We start from the raw sequence: 15,429 nt of genomic DNA, 5'->3' as shown, positions 1-15,429 counted from the left end.
GGTGCCCGAGCCACCTCAACTGGCTCCTCTCGAGGCGGAGGAGCAGCAGCTCTACTCCGAGCTCCTCCCGGGTGACTGAGCTCCTCACCCTATCCCTAAGGGTGCGCCCAGCCACTCCGCAGAGGAAACACATTTCTGCCGCTTGTATCCGCGATCTCATTCTTTCGGTCATGATCCAAAGATCATGACCATAGGTGAGGATAGGAACATAGATCGACCGGTAAATTGAGAGCTTCACCTTACGACTCAGCTCCCTCTTCACCACAACAGACCGGTACAATGACCGCATTACTGCGGACGCCGCACCGATCCGTCTGTCAACCTGTCGCTCCATTTTTCCATCACTCGTGAACAAGACCCCGAGATACTTAAACTCCTCCACTTGAGGGAGCAACTCCCCCCTAACCCGGAGGGGGCAATCCACCTTTTTCCGACTGAGAACCATGGCCTCGGATTTGGAGGTGCTGATTCTCATCCCCGCCGCTTCGCACTTGGCTGCAAACCTCTCCAGTGTACGCTGTAAGTCTTGATTCGATGAAGCCAACAGGACCACATCGTCCGCAAAAAGTAGAGATGAGATCCTTTACCAGCCACCAAAGACTAAAGACCACATACCAAGCATCTATAGTATTTAAAAGGAATTAAAAGGTACCTAAGCAACTCCACCACTCAAGAAGAGTGAGAGATGAGATGAGATCCGTCCACCAAAACAGACACCCTCCGTTCCCTGGCTGCACCTAGAAATTCTGTCCATGAAGATAATGAACAGAATCGGTGACAAAGGGCAGCCCTGGCGGAGTCCAACATGCACCGGGAACAGGTCTGACTTACTGCCGGCAATGCGAACCAAGCTCCTACTCCGGTCATACAGGAAACGAACAGCCCGTAGCAGCAAGCCCCGAACCCCATAATCCCGAAGTACCTCCCACAGGATGCCACAAGGGACACGGTCGAATGCCTTCTCCAGCTCCACAAAACACATATGGACTGGTTGGGCAAACTCCCATGAACCCTCCAACACCCTAGTGAGGGTACAGAGCTGGTCCAGTGTTCCACGGCCAGGACGAAAACCGCATTGCTCCTCCTGAATCCGAGGTTCGACTATCGGTCAGATTCTCCTCTCCAGTACCCCGGCATAGACTTTCCCAGGGAAGCTAAGGAGTGTGATCCCCCTATAGTTGGAACACAATCTCTGGTCCCCCTTCTTAAAAAGAGGGACAACCATCCCAGTCTGCCAGTCCAGAGGCACCGTTCCCGAGCTCCACGCAATGCTGCAGAGGCGTGTCAGCCAAGACAGCCCCACAACATCCAGAGACTTGAGAAACTCGGGGTGGATATCATCCACCCCCGGAGCCTTGCCACCGAGGAGTTTTTTGACTACCTCAGCAACTTCAGCCAGGGTAATGGACGAGTCCCCCTCCAAGTCCCCAGCCTCAGCTTCCTCTACGGAAGGCGTGTTGGAGGGATTGAGGAGATCCTCAATGTACTCCTTCCACCGCCCGAGGATATTCTCAGTTGAGGTCAGCAGCACACTACTTCCACTGTAAACAGTGTTGGCGGAACACCGCTTCCCCCTTCTGAGTCGCCAGACGGTTTGCCAGAATCCCTTTGAGGCCAACCGAAAGTCTTCCTCCAAGGCCTCACTGAACTCCTCCCAGGCCCAAGTTTTTGCCACAGCGACTGCCAGAGCCACGTTCCATCTGGCCCGCCGGTACCCGTCAGCTGCTTCAGGAGTCCCATGAGCCAGCCAGGCCCAATAGAACTCCTTCTTCAGCTTGACGGCATCCCTTACCTCCGGTGTTCACCGCCATGTTTGCGGATTGCCGCCGTGACAGACGCCAGAGCAACTCTCATTCTGTTCATTATCTTCATGGACAGAATTTCTATGGCCGCAGCTCCGAACCGCTGCCCCGACAATGGAGGTGTGGAACATAGTCCACTCGGACTCAATGTTCCCAGTCTCCCTCGGGACCTGGTTGAAGCTCTGTCAGAGGTGGGAGTTGAAGACCTCTCTGACAGGGGCCTCTGCCAAACATTCCCAACAGACCCTCACTGTACGTTTGGGCCTGCCAGGTCTGTCCAGCTTTTTCCCCCGCCATCGAATCCAACTCACCACCAGGTGGTGATCAGTTGACAGCTCAGCCCCTCTCTTCACCCGAGTGTCCAAGACATATGGCCGAAGATCAGAAGAAACGACTACAAAGTCGATCATCGACCTCCGACCTAGGGTGTCCTGGTGCCAAGTGCACTGATGGACACCCTTATGCATGAACATGGTGTTTGTTATGGACAAACCATAACTAGCACAGAAATCCAATAACAACTCACCACTCGAGTTCAGATTAGGGAGGCCGTTCCTCCCAATCACGCCCATCCAGGTGTCACTGTCGCTGCCCACATGGGTGTTAAAGTCCCTCAGTAGAACGACAGAGTCCCCTGTGGGAGCGCTCTCCAGCACGCCCCCCAGGGACTCTAAAAAGGCTGGGTACTCTGCACTGCCGCTAGGCGCATAAGCACAAACGACAGTGAGAGACCGTTCCCTGACCCAAAGGCGCAGGGAGACGACCCTCTCATTCACCGGAGTAGACTCCAACACATGGCGGCTGAACTGGGGGGCTATTAATAAGCCCCCACCCGCCCGCCGCCTCTCACCCTGGGCAACACCAGAATAGTGGAGAGTCCACCCTTGGTCAAAAAGAGTGGTTCCAGAACCCAAGCTGTGCGTGGAAGTGAGCCCGACTATATCTAGACGGTATCTCTCAACCTCCTGCACTAGCTCAGGCTCCTTCCCTGCCAGTGAGGTGACATTCCAAGTCCCAAAAGCCAGAGTTGGGTTGGTCGTGCACTCGGCCCCGACCAAATCACAACGCATCGCCCCTTACGGCCTCTCTGGCAGGTGGTGAGCCCACCGAAGAGTGGCTCCACGTCTTGGCTTCGGGTTGAGCCCAGCCAGGCCCCGTGGGCATAGACCTGGCCACCAGGTGCTCGCATGCAAGCCCCCCCCCCCCGAGGGTGTGGCCCCAGTGACCCCATACTGGGCGGGGTAAACGAGAACCTTGATTTAATGGTCATCATAAGGGGGTTTTGAACCACGCTTTGTCTTGTCTGTCACCCAGGACCTGTTTGCCATGGGAGACCCTACCAGGGGCATATAGCCTCAGGCAACATGGCTCCTGAGATCATTCAGGCACTCAGACCCCTCCACCCTGTTAAGGTGGCGGTTCATATCATATTCCAATTAAAATATTTTTACATGGAACATAAAACGGATTACCATTTAAACATAATTACCAAAAAACAATAAAGAAAGAATAAGGTAAATTCACACATTCACATACAAAAATAAAATAACCTGCTGTGCAGTAAAGTAAATACTTAAACAGAAAAACATGCCAAAATGACCCACCAGGTAGTTCAGAATGGCTTTCACTGTGAATGTAACATAACACACATTCAGTATAACAGGGCTCAATATAACACAGAATCATGTATAACACAGTTAATTAGCTTCAAATTAAATTGATTTGTGATTTGTTCCCGTACATTTGCCAGTTTAGTGAACCTTTAAAGTTATTGATTTTTCACATGCTTCATAGAGCCGTGAACATAATTTCTATGTGTAACATGATGTCCTACCATGATGATTAAGATTTATAATGCCATTTTTTCTTCTTTTGATTCAGTCATTTAATTCCTTTGTTTGCCTTTGAATTGAGCAAATATAGCAACTGTGACTAATTTACAAAGATGTTCAAATAACAGTAAAAAAAAATCCCTTTCATTTTAAAGATTGCTCTGTTTTAAATTTTTTTGTTTCCTTTCCATTTAATTTAAACTGTAATGGTCATGGAAAGGTGGGGGGTGCGGTGGCGCAGTGGGTTGGACCACAGTCCTGCTCTCCGGTGGGTCTAGGGTTTGAGTCCCGCTTGGGGTGCCTTGCGACGGACTGGCGTCCCGTCCTGGGTGTGTCCCCTCCCCCTCCGGCCTTACGCCCTGTGTTACCGGGTTGGCTCCGGTTCCCCGTGACCCCGTATGGGACAAGCGGTTCTGAAAATGTGTGTGTGTGTGTGTGTGGTCATGGAAAGGGTTGCAGTGGTGTAGCGGGTTGGACCAGGTCTTGCTCTCCAGTGGGTCTGGGGTTTGAGTCCCGGTGGGGATGCTTTGTGACGGACTGGCGTCCCCTCCTGGGTGTGTCTCCCCTTCCTCTCCAGCCTTACACCCTGAGTTGCTGGGTTAGGCTCCGGTTCCCTGCAACCTCATATGGGACAAGCAGTTCAGAAAATGTGTGTGTTCTCAAAGAAAAAAAAAAATCTTTTCTCTAGTCTTGGGAGAAATTATCAGGAGTCATGCTGAAAAACTCAAGAAAGACAGATACATAGCATGGATAATGAGTGGACAAGAAAAAATTCAAGGCAAGAAAAGGCTGGCTTAGGCAAAAAAACAGCAAGGAATTAACCAGGTTGCAATTTCAAGCAAAATTTGATCTGTAGACACCAAGGCTACTTATGACAATCCATCACAGTTGAAAGTTATCATACAAGAAGGCTGCGATGCTCTGGAACAAATTTACAGTTGCAACAATACAGGGCTTTGCTTGCAAATTTCTTTAAAAGTCACATTTATAGGGTGGCATGAAAGAGAAGAATCAAGGTCCCCAGCTGACTTTGCAGTGAAGGCTTAGGGAAACATCAACATCTACAACTGAGAATTATTGGGAGCAAACTTTGCATGAAGCATTTGCATGTGACTATGAGGAAGCAGAAAAAGATGATGAGGAAGAAGAGTCTGACTTAGATTAAGAGTTTCAGGGGTTTACTCAAGAAGAGACCAGTGCAAGTGGCTCACAAGGCAACTCACAAGGCCAGTAATCACTTGGACCTTGTCTTTTCTTGAAACTGTGGCTGTCCTGTCCTTGCTGTTACCACTGCTACATGTCTCTGATCATTTCTCCTTTCAGCCCTGCATCACCACTACTTGATTCTTGTTACTTTCTCCAATGTGGCAGAATGACACCCCCATTAAAAAGGGTCTCAAAATTCCCCTCTTTCTGACTCACTTTTCCCCTGATCCCGTAAGTGTTCAACAAACATGTGTTTTTTATGTCTAACAATTTCTAATAACAATTTGTTCAATAGACAAGCATATATGCACCTACTTATATGATATACACTGCTTCATATCGTGGTACATGACAAATGGACTGTACAAAGAATCAAGTGTTGCATCCAAATTTCTCCTCCTGTTACTTAAATGAACTTTTTATATTGTTCTTTGAGATGTACATCACTTTGGTGAGAAGCATCTGCTAAATGAATAAATGCAAATTTAATGTTTGTTGCTGTCTACTGGATATGAGGAACTCAATTCTTAAACTATTATGGAGGTGATCAGCAGCTGAATGTTTCTGTGAAGTGGACAAAAATATCATCAGCTGCCCTGTAATGGAAGGATTCAGGAGACAGGAGAGCTTTTAGCTGGTTTTATTATTGTTGCATCTGGATAAGAGTCTGACACGGACATGTATTACTGCAACATCCAAACACAGAGGAAAAGTACAATGACCCCATGTGCAAAGTGTATTTATAAATGCACGGTGCAAACAGTAAAGTACAGTGGAAAGGTGAAACGATGAACACGGGACAAGGAGACACACAGTGAATTCTCACAAAGGTGAAAAGTGAAACACGACTGTGAGTAGAACTTGAACATGGAGGTGTGATGAAATACCAGACTGAAATGCTGGACTTGGACAGGAGGACAAAAGGCAGGAGTAGACAGGACAGGCACTCGGACTGGAACATAAAAACCTGTGGAACAGGACTTGACAAACAGGCAACTAAAGTTTGCTAGGAAAATCACAACGGGAACACTGATTAAGAATCTGCAATCTTGCCTCAGTTGTTTGGTCCTTTCATGCTTCAGTAATCACCAGATTATGAACAGGTGCAGGAGTCTGAGCTAGTGGCACTGAGTAGCGCCTCTTCTGCCCCCTGGGGTATTGACCCTATGGGTTGTGACAATTACCAAGTTTAGCTAATAGTTTTTCGGACATATATGCACATTTTCAGTGCCCTCTGCACTCAAAGTCAGTGAGACCGAAAATTGCTTTGGGTTTTCTGACCGTGCTATGGAAACAAGACAGCAAAGGTAGCAGCATTTGGGGTGGCATGGAAGCACAGCTGGTAGCGCTGCTGTCTCACAGCGTCTGGGTGGTACGAGAGACAATGGGGTTAGATCCCTGCTCAGTCTGTGTAGAGTTTGCTGTGTCTGGGTTTCCTCCCACAGTCCAAAGACATGCTGTTCAGGTTCCCCCATAGTGTGTGAGTGACACAGAGAGTGTGTTCCAGTGATGAATGGATGAGTGACCCATTATAAGTAGTGTATCCAGAAGTGTAAGTCACCCTTATGAATAAAGTGTGTGGGCTGATGACACTACATAGAGTTCATTGGAAGCTGCTTAGGAGAAAAGCGTCTGCTAAATAAATGTAGCACTTTTGTAACTGTTTTATGAGATGTGTGCCCTATTGGAGCGGGTGCGGTGGCGCAGTGAGTTGGACTGGGTCCTGCTCTCCAGTGGGTCTAGGGTTTGAGTCCCACTTGGGGTGCCTTGCGACGGACTGGCGTCCTGTCCTGGGTGTGTCCCCTCCCCCTCCGGCTTTACGCCCTGTGTTGCCGGGTAGGCTCCGGTTCCCTGCGACCCTGTATGGGACAAGTGGTTCTGAAAGTGTGTGTGTGTGTGTCCTATTGGAGAAAAGTATCAGCTCAATGAACAAATGTAAACCTAAGAAAAACATAATCAGTTTCTGAAATGTACTGCTTAGAATGATACCCATTAATTATCTTATTAAGTGTTTATGTCAGGCTACCACTAGGGGGCGTAGTACCTTATGCTGGAATTAGACACTGCTGAAAGTTCAGATTCCACAGACTGAGGTACCACAGCAAACCAATTTAAAAGAGGGCACTTCATTTACAATCATTAAACAGACAAGAGTCCAATACACTTGTTTCAAGAATATAATAAAACTGAGCCAAGATGGAGTGGAGACTCTATTGCTTTGTCCAAACGAAGAGCTGCTTGAACACAATCCTGGAGGCAGCCGAACAAACCCTGACTTAACCCTGCACCATCAACACACCAGATGACAAATAAAACAAATTAAACACAGTACAACACCAGTACCAATGAATCTTATGTGCGCAACACCACAAACCACTCACACGTGTCCCACAGGATTATTTCCAAGTGGTCCAGCGGTCTCTGCCAATGCAGGCTGACCTGCCAAAGGGACCCAGTGTCCGGTGGCTCGTGTCAGGTGCAGAACAGATAATCCACACTGGCTGGCTGTCCAACCACCTAAAAACTGCCGTATAAAATTCAAACAGTGGTGACAGTGAGATATTTACATTTAATCATTTAGCAGATGCTTTTCTCCAAAGCAATGTACATCTCAGAGAAAGTATAGTTTGTGCATTACCTTAGGAGAAAGAGACATAGCTGCAGATGTGTGACTCTTAAGTACAGTTATTTTCCTTCACCATACCTGCATTGATCACATAAGTAGCTGCATAAAACTTTAACAGAATACTGCTGATTTCTAATCACCTTCCTAGTCTTTTTTTTGAGATACATATAAACATTTACATTACATTGCAGGAGTGGCTCTATAAAGAGCTGATCTGAGCATGATCATGAACATCTATACTTTACAGGCATGAACATTTATACCTTACATGATCTTAAGAGACCTTGGGCGAAGTGAGTCTGGAAGAGATGAGGTTCAAGACCCTTTTTAAATGTGGACAGAGAGTCACCAGTTCTGAGCAAGAGGGGGAGGTCATTTCACCACAACAGAGCCAGAACTGAGAACCTCCATGCTTCACCTACGTACAGACAACTCCACAACGACAGGGCTGCAGGAGTGGATGAGATTTGCATGAACCGCCATGCGGCTTCCATTGCTCTGCATCCACCAGGCATTCACACTGTATGCTGTTGTGCTTCCAGAACAATTCTGCAGCTCTGGTTCCTGGCAGTCAAAAAGAGGGAGATGGCAAGGGCGTCAGCACCACACCGGCTGCAATTACACACACACCTACAGTAAAAGAGGGGGATACTTCCCCTCAGCAACATCTGTCGCGCATTCATCCTTACAAATCGCAATGGGTTTCTGTCCTCAACACCATCACAGGCTTTTGGCCAAATGTAGCCCTTCTGCCCTGATGTCCTTTGTGCAAACAGACCCTGCAACTTCAGTTCCATGTCTTTAAATATCTAAAATGTCTCTTGTCCACCTGCAAATCATTGTGCTTAATAGAACACATAGCACCCAACCAAGCATATCACCAAGACAACCAAAGAGCATACTCAAGACAGATACTGGATAATCATTAAGTTTTACATGATGCTGAAATCATGGATTCATAGTGAACATGCTCACATCAGGTGATGGCAGGGGGAACTCTGGCTCTCTCATGATGCAGTGCGGCCCTGTGTGCGAACATAGTTGAACAGGCAACTGTTTTGGCGAGTTGTGGGGAATTGCTGGCCCCGGTGTTGTTCAGTCTGTTTGTGCAGTATTTGCAGGGTATTTATGCACTCTGTGAGAACTATTGTGTAACTCCGTGGTGGGGAGTGCCAACAGCACAGTCAAGGCGGGCTGTAATGCTACATAAACATCTCACTGGGTATTGGTGACACTTGGAAATATTGGTTTGGAGTTTTTAGATAAGCTAGGAACGCATTGTATGTGAAGTCAGAGCTATTAATGAATGTAACACAGTCAGGCTACACAAAGACATCTCTTCAATCACTCATTTTTAAAAACTGTGTAAACACATGATGTAACCTAACACTTGAAATATTTTTAACAGACTACATGAAACTATATAGTATGAAGGTCTGTAATTACAACTTAAACCCTTGTAGCAGGAGACAAATAGAAGTCTTCTTTAGCCATTGATAGAATACATTGTAATGTATTGGTTCAGGGGGCGCGGTGGCGCAGTGGGTTGGACTGGGTCCTGCTCTCCAGTGGGTCTGGGGTTCGAGTCCTGCTTGGGGTGCCTTGCGACGGACTGGCATCCTGTCCTGGGTGTGTCCCCTCCCCCTCCGGCCTTACGTCCTGTGTTGCCGGGTAGGCTCCAGTTCCCCGCGACCCCGTACGGGACAAGCGGTTTTGAAAATGTGTGTGTATTGGTTCAGGATAGGTCGGGGGCGTGGTGGCACAGTGGGTTGGACTGGGTCCTGTTCTCCTGTGGGTCGGGGGTTTGAGTCCTGCTTGGGGTGCCTTGTGACGGACTGGCGTCCTGTCCTGGGTGTATCCCCTCCAGCCTTACGCCCTGTGTTGCCGGGTAGGCTCCAGTTCCCTGCGACCCGGTATGGGACAAGCGGTTCAGAAAGTGTGTGTGTGTATTGGTTCAGGGTATTGGTGATACTTGAAAAAATGGTTCAGAGCTTTTGGAAAAGCTGGGAACAAATTATTGTTTTTCCCATTTAAAATAATAGAAAATAGGCTTTCAGTGTCTGAAAATTAGACACACACAAAGTTTTGTGAAAAGGATTAGTTTTATACATAAAGGAATATCTAAGAATAGGCATTTCTTAGCTAGGCAACAACTCCTAGTTAATGAGGAACAATGAAGCCAAGTGAAGACAGAGTGATATCAAACAAATTGCCCAAGTTTCTAATACAGTAGCAGCAGTTAATTTTTTTCCTTGAGAATTATAGCAGCAGTTATTTGTTTACAAGTTACAGGATCCCCATCAACAAGTACTTCAGTTTTAGCAGCATGCAGAGATAAATCTACTGTTATTCACTCCTGTAATTCATTAAAGCAATTAGCTAAAGGCAAAACAGGACCTGTCAGGTTTGACGGAAACACAGATCTGAGTATCATCATCAAAAGAAATTAAAGCAGCGACAATAATATTGAATAGACCCAACACTGGACCTTCAGGAACACCATAAATATTGACTAAACAAGATAGATTAAACAAGAGATAAGAGGGTACTGTTTTTGGATTTCTGCACAAATTATTCATGATTTGATGATCAAGCCAAGTCCATCTTAAATAGGTCTCTCTCACTTATTGAATCATCAACAACCAGTAGCCCCCTGGGAACATGCCAGGCTGTGCGATCACAGGCATCCTCCATGTAGACAAAGTTTCTGACCAGGTTTGCAAATTCCACACCCATTGATCTACTGTCTGAACAAAGTCTGAATGTTTCCTCTGGAAGCTTGACAGTTCACCATAGCCTCCTTTCCAGCACCCACATAGGCTTTCATGGGTAGGTTAAAAAGTGTAAACCTTTCATAAAATACATCCTTCAGTCCCCATTTTTAAAGATATGACCCACTATCCCTGTCTACCAATCCAGAGGTATTGTCCCAGTTGTCCACACAATACTGAAATGGTGTTTGAGCCAAGAATGTCCAGCACCATCCAATGTTGTGAGCATTTCAAAAGGAATCTCGTCCACTTCTGCAGCCCTGCCGCTGTGGAGTTGTCTCATTGCCGCAGTAACCTCAGCCAAAGAGATTAACCCTGATCCTTTAGAAGCTTGTGTCATTGCCTCCAGGAGGAAGTGCCATTTCACTGGATTCCGGAGCTCCTCAAACTTCTCCTTACTCCTAATGATATTTCTATCTGAAGTCAGCACAGCCTCACCACTGTTGAGAAGATCCACAGTGATATTTTGTTTTTCCATGTGTGTGGCAACAGTTTTTCAAGGATGTCCAAAAGTGACTTTCCATAACTGTCACATATACAACATAATAAATCCTTTGCATTTTTCCAGCAATATAAGGATAGTTCCATTCACCTTTTACTGTAAACCTTCCTGCTCTGTAACCATTGTCCAGACAAAGCTTTACTCATATTACACACTTTCAGTCAAGCAAAACCAGCTCAGGCAGTCCTTCAAGTGAAAAATTATTACTACATGCCAAGACATGGTGCCACGGGTTTGTGACAGAAATCTCTCTCTCTCTGTGCCATTGTTCTAGATTCCAGATGGTTATACAGGCCTCGGTGAAAGTTAAATGTTAATGTTCATGACAGTGCTACCAGACAAAGACTAAACAACTATAGCTTTCATGGAAGAGTAAACAGTAGCCATACTTACAGCTCTATAAAAGTACTTTATTATGGTAGCCATTAGTCGACTGTCTTTGTTTGTACCTGTTTTTCTTGCGTTATGTCTGTGTTAAAGCGCTCTGTGTCACTACGTGAGAAGAGCGCTCTGTAAAAATAAATTGAATGGAAGAGTAGCCAAGAGAAAGCCCCTTTTCTCCAAGAACAACATGATAGCACAGCTTACATTTGAAAAGCTGCATCTGAACAAACCACAAGATTTTTACAACAATTTCCTTTGGACAGACAAGTGACCAGAGTGGAAGTATTTGGTCATTATGCTCTTCACCATGTTTGGCAAAAACTAAACACAGCATATCATAACAAACACATCATACCAGTGATCAAACACAGTGGTGAAGGGATGATCATTTGGACTTGTTTCACAGCCATGGGACCTAGGCACTTTGTAGTCATCAAGTAAACCATAAACTCTTATTTGTAATAAGTAGTATTCAAAAGAGAAATGTGGGGTCATTCAAAGTGATGCAGCTTTTTCAAGGACAGCCATGTGGATTGGAAATCATGTGCTCCTGCATTTACTGATGGGGCAGTTACGGTGATGGGGAGAAAGCATGGGCTGCACAGGCTTGTCAAGAAGGTAAACCCCGACACAGAGTGGACACATTGCATTATTCATTGGGAGGCACTGAACAGCCTTATTACAGCCACACTGCCCCCCAGAACTGTCTAAACTTTTGAAAGACAAACAAGCTCACACGTCTCATTAAAGGCAGATTAATGTCAACAGGATGCCAGTATCAATAATTCTTTGGTCTGAAAGTGAGCCATATAATAATATCCTCTTAAACAATATTGATAATTATTAATGGTGTTTAATAGATTTAATGTTGTTTAGTGAATTAGGCTGAATTGAACTGAATTATAATGCAATTAAATTCAATTCAACTGAGTATATTTTTATAGAGCGTTATCCTCATAATATGACACAGAGTGCTGAACAAAGGCAAGAGGGCAAAGAAACAAATACATACAGTATGGCAAATAAACAGAAATACCTGTTGATTACAGACTAGTGTAACACATTACCAATGCTTTTATAAAGCTATAAACATGTCTACTGGCCATGGAGGAAAGGAACAAAACAAAACAAAATCAAGGGAGAAAAAAAAAACCTCTGGGGATCCAAGTGCCAGTGCCCCCCACCTCCCCTCCCCCGGCCATTCTAGACTGACCAAGACTTATAAGTCAGTTTACAGAAAGTTTATAGAAATGCTGCTGAATGTTGACTTGATTCACCAGTTCACCAAAGTATGTATAATATAATAATACTTTGAATCCAGTTTAATATTGGTTTAAACGCATCATGATCATCCTGGTTTGGTGACAATGAGGAGGCACTTGAGCCATTTTGAAAGGGCTTTCGGGGTATGTAACACAAAAAGGTTGGGAACCACTGTACTGGAGCTTCCAAGATTTCACAAAGGAACAACAAGTAGTGTCCTGATTTAGTTACAGCCTGGTTTGAATTCTTGATCCTCCTTCATCAGCATTCATGTCCTGAACTAATGTAGGAAGAATACTATACTGTATAAAAAGATAAATCACTCACACACACACACACACACACACATTTTCAGAACCGCTTGTCCCATACGGGGTCACGGGGAACCGGAGCCTACCCGGTAACACAGGGCGTAAGGCCGGAAGGGGAGGGGACACACCCAGGACGGGACGCCAGTCCGCCGCAAGGCACCCCAAGCGGGACCCGAACCCCAGACCCACCGGAGAGCAGGACTGCGGTCCAACCCACTGTGCCACCGCACCCCTTCGAAAGATAAATCATTTTAAAGTTATTTAAAATTGTAAGGCTCCATAAATAATGTTATCAGTGGAATAAAAGTTAATAACTAAGAAAGAATGACTAGGAAAGAGGTTTCCAAGTATTAATGAGAATGAGGGCTGAGTGCAAGTTTTCAAGCTGAATTTCACTCATAACCACCACTGGCCTGGTTTTCTTGACAGTGGAGGGTATGGAGTTTCTTTACTATTTCCTTCTTCCAGACACATCTTCTGTTTGCAAATGGGAGGAGAACATGGGTACTGTACACACTAAGCTGAATTCAAACCTAAAGCCAAAAGCACAGCTCAGGCATCGTGACAGATGTTGTGTCGCCTTGCAGCTATGAACCGGAACGGGTCTGGCGAATCAATCACGTGCACTCTATATACTGCACATCTCTGTAAGAGGATTAATAAAACATTAAAGATTTGTTTACTGGTTAGTAAATTAGGGTTTTACACTAAAGAGGTAGCAAAACAAATGTTACAGTTTGCCTTCATATTCTACTTTATTTTTGTAAAACAACAGCTCCTTCATACAGAACTTTGTATTTGTATTTTGTGTCAGGCGCTGCCAAGTTCATGACAGTTTTCCGTTTTGTGTCGTTTTAAACTTTTCGGCCTTGTCTTTTGAAATCACTCTTGGCTGGTAAACAGCAGACGGTCTCCTAGCAACTGGTCAGCTGCTGATGACCATTTAAAGAGAGGAGCTTCTTCCTCTTCCACAGCTTCTTCCGTGATCCCTGCCACCATGTCTGTGTTTCAGGTGGGAGAACACGCTTCACTGAGAGCCACTGGCAGAGGCCAATGTCTCTTCCAGCAAAACATTCAGAAATACCAGGGGGAAAAAGGCACACAGGGCCTTCAACTAGATGCTCTCCGAGGTACTGAAGACATCATCAAAGAAAAGGCTTCTGTGTCTCCTAAAAAGCTACATCACGTGGCAGTAACAGGGGAATTATCTGAATTTTCATACTTTAGTTTAAATATTATAAATGGATCACGTTGCTGACATTTGACAACAGTTGCCTAAAGGCACTTCATCAAATTAGCCATGTCTAATTCCTTCTTCAGTAAAACTGTATTCTTATCAACCTTTACTTAGCTGATGCCTCAGTCCAACCTTCTCACATGATTCATTGTTCTTAAATAAGCTATTCACCTGGTTGTTATGCAGCAGGGTATTTTAGTGTATACAGTACCTATACTGAGGATGAGTACCTTGAGCAAGGCCCTGGGTCCAACAAGAGTGGAGATTAGACACAACTTGTACCCTTTGCACCTAGTTCCATCTCCCATCTGTACAACTTCTGGCAAATCATTTTAACATAGAATTACAGTATATTTCCCTTTGATTATTTACTGAGATCCAAAAATTGGTGTAGTAACAGATTTCCATTTAATAGACTTTTGTTCTATTTTAGGTATACATTGCAATGTCAGGAGACACTTTGAAATGATGCTACTTTTGCACAGTGTACTTACTGTACATATTCCTCCTAATAATAATAATAATAAAAAGAAAAGTTTCTTTCCTCAGACCATCTACCTCATGAACAGCTAAATCCCCCCTAGAGAGTAAATCAGTGCAATACACAACGCTATTTATATTTATAATTATATCTATTTATCACATCATATCTCTTGCTCACACTCCCTTGCATTTGTATAGAACATACCTGTACATACATACAATGTCTAGTGGCTATTTTTGTATTTTGGGTACTTTATATTTTTATATATTTTTTATGCTTCATTCACATATTCTATCTTCTCATCTGTCTTGTCACTGTCATTCTGTCTGTGCTGTGGAAGTTTCTGTCACCAAGACAAATTCCTTGTATGTGTGAACATACTTGGCAATAAAGCTCATTCTGATTCTGATAATAATAATAATAATAATAATAATAATAATAATAATAATAAGGTTTGAGCACTTTTCAGCACAAAGGCCGCTGGTCTTCTTTATGCTGCGAATAAGTCATATTTTCACCCCAAAAACTAAAGCAAATCCTTGCCCTTGAAGTATATTTTAAAGTGTTTACTGTCATAAAGGGCGCACAACTTCGCTTTGCTTCCTAAAAAAGTGGAATGTGTCGCATTCATGTGAGGGAAATTACAAATCATACCAGTTTACGTGAGAGGATCAAAGAGAACGTTTGGTTTAGTGTCATCTACATAAAATGAACAATAATTGTTCAGAATTACTTGTGATGTATATATGTGTGCGGTGGTGCAGTGGCGCAGTAGGTTGGACCACGGTCCTGCTCTCCGGTGGGTCTGGGGTTCGAGTCCCACTTGGGGTGCCTTGCGACGGACTGGCGTCCCGTCCTGGGTGTGTCCCCTCCCCCTCCGGCCTTACGCCCTGTGTTACCGGGTAGGCTCCGGTTCCCCGCGACCCCGTATGGGACAAGCGGTTCTGAAAATGTGTGTGTGTGTGTGTATATATGTGTATAATTCACAAATGACATAACTGCAACTTTTTC

Source organism: Scleropages formosus, chromosome 15, assembly GCF_900964775.1.
Source record: "Scleropages formosus chromosome 15, fSclFor1.1, whole genome shotgun sequence".
NCBI classification, from domain to species: domain Eukaryota; kingdom Metazoa; phylum Chordata; class Actinopteri; order Osteoglossiformes; family Osteoglossidae; genus Scleropages; species Scleropages formosus.
The sequence above is the reverse complement of the archived record's forward strand: the minus strand, read 5'-3'. Positions refer to the sequence as shown.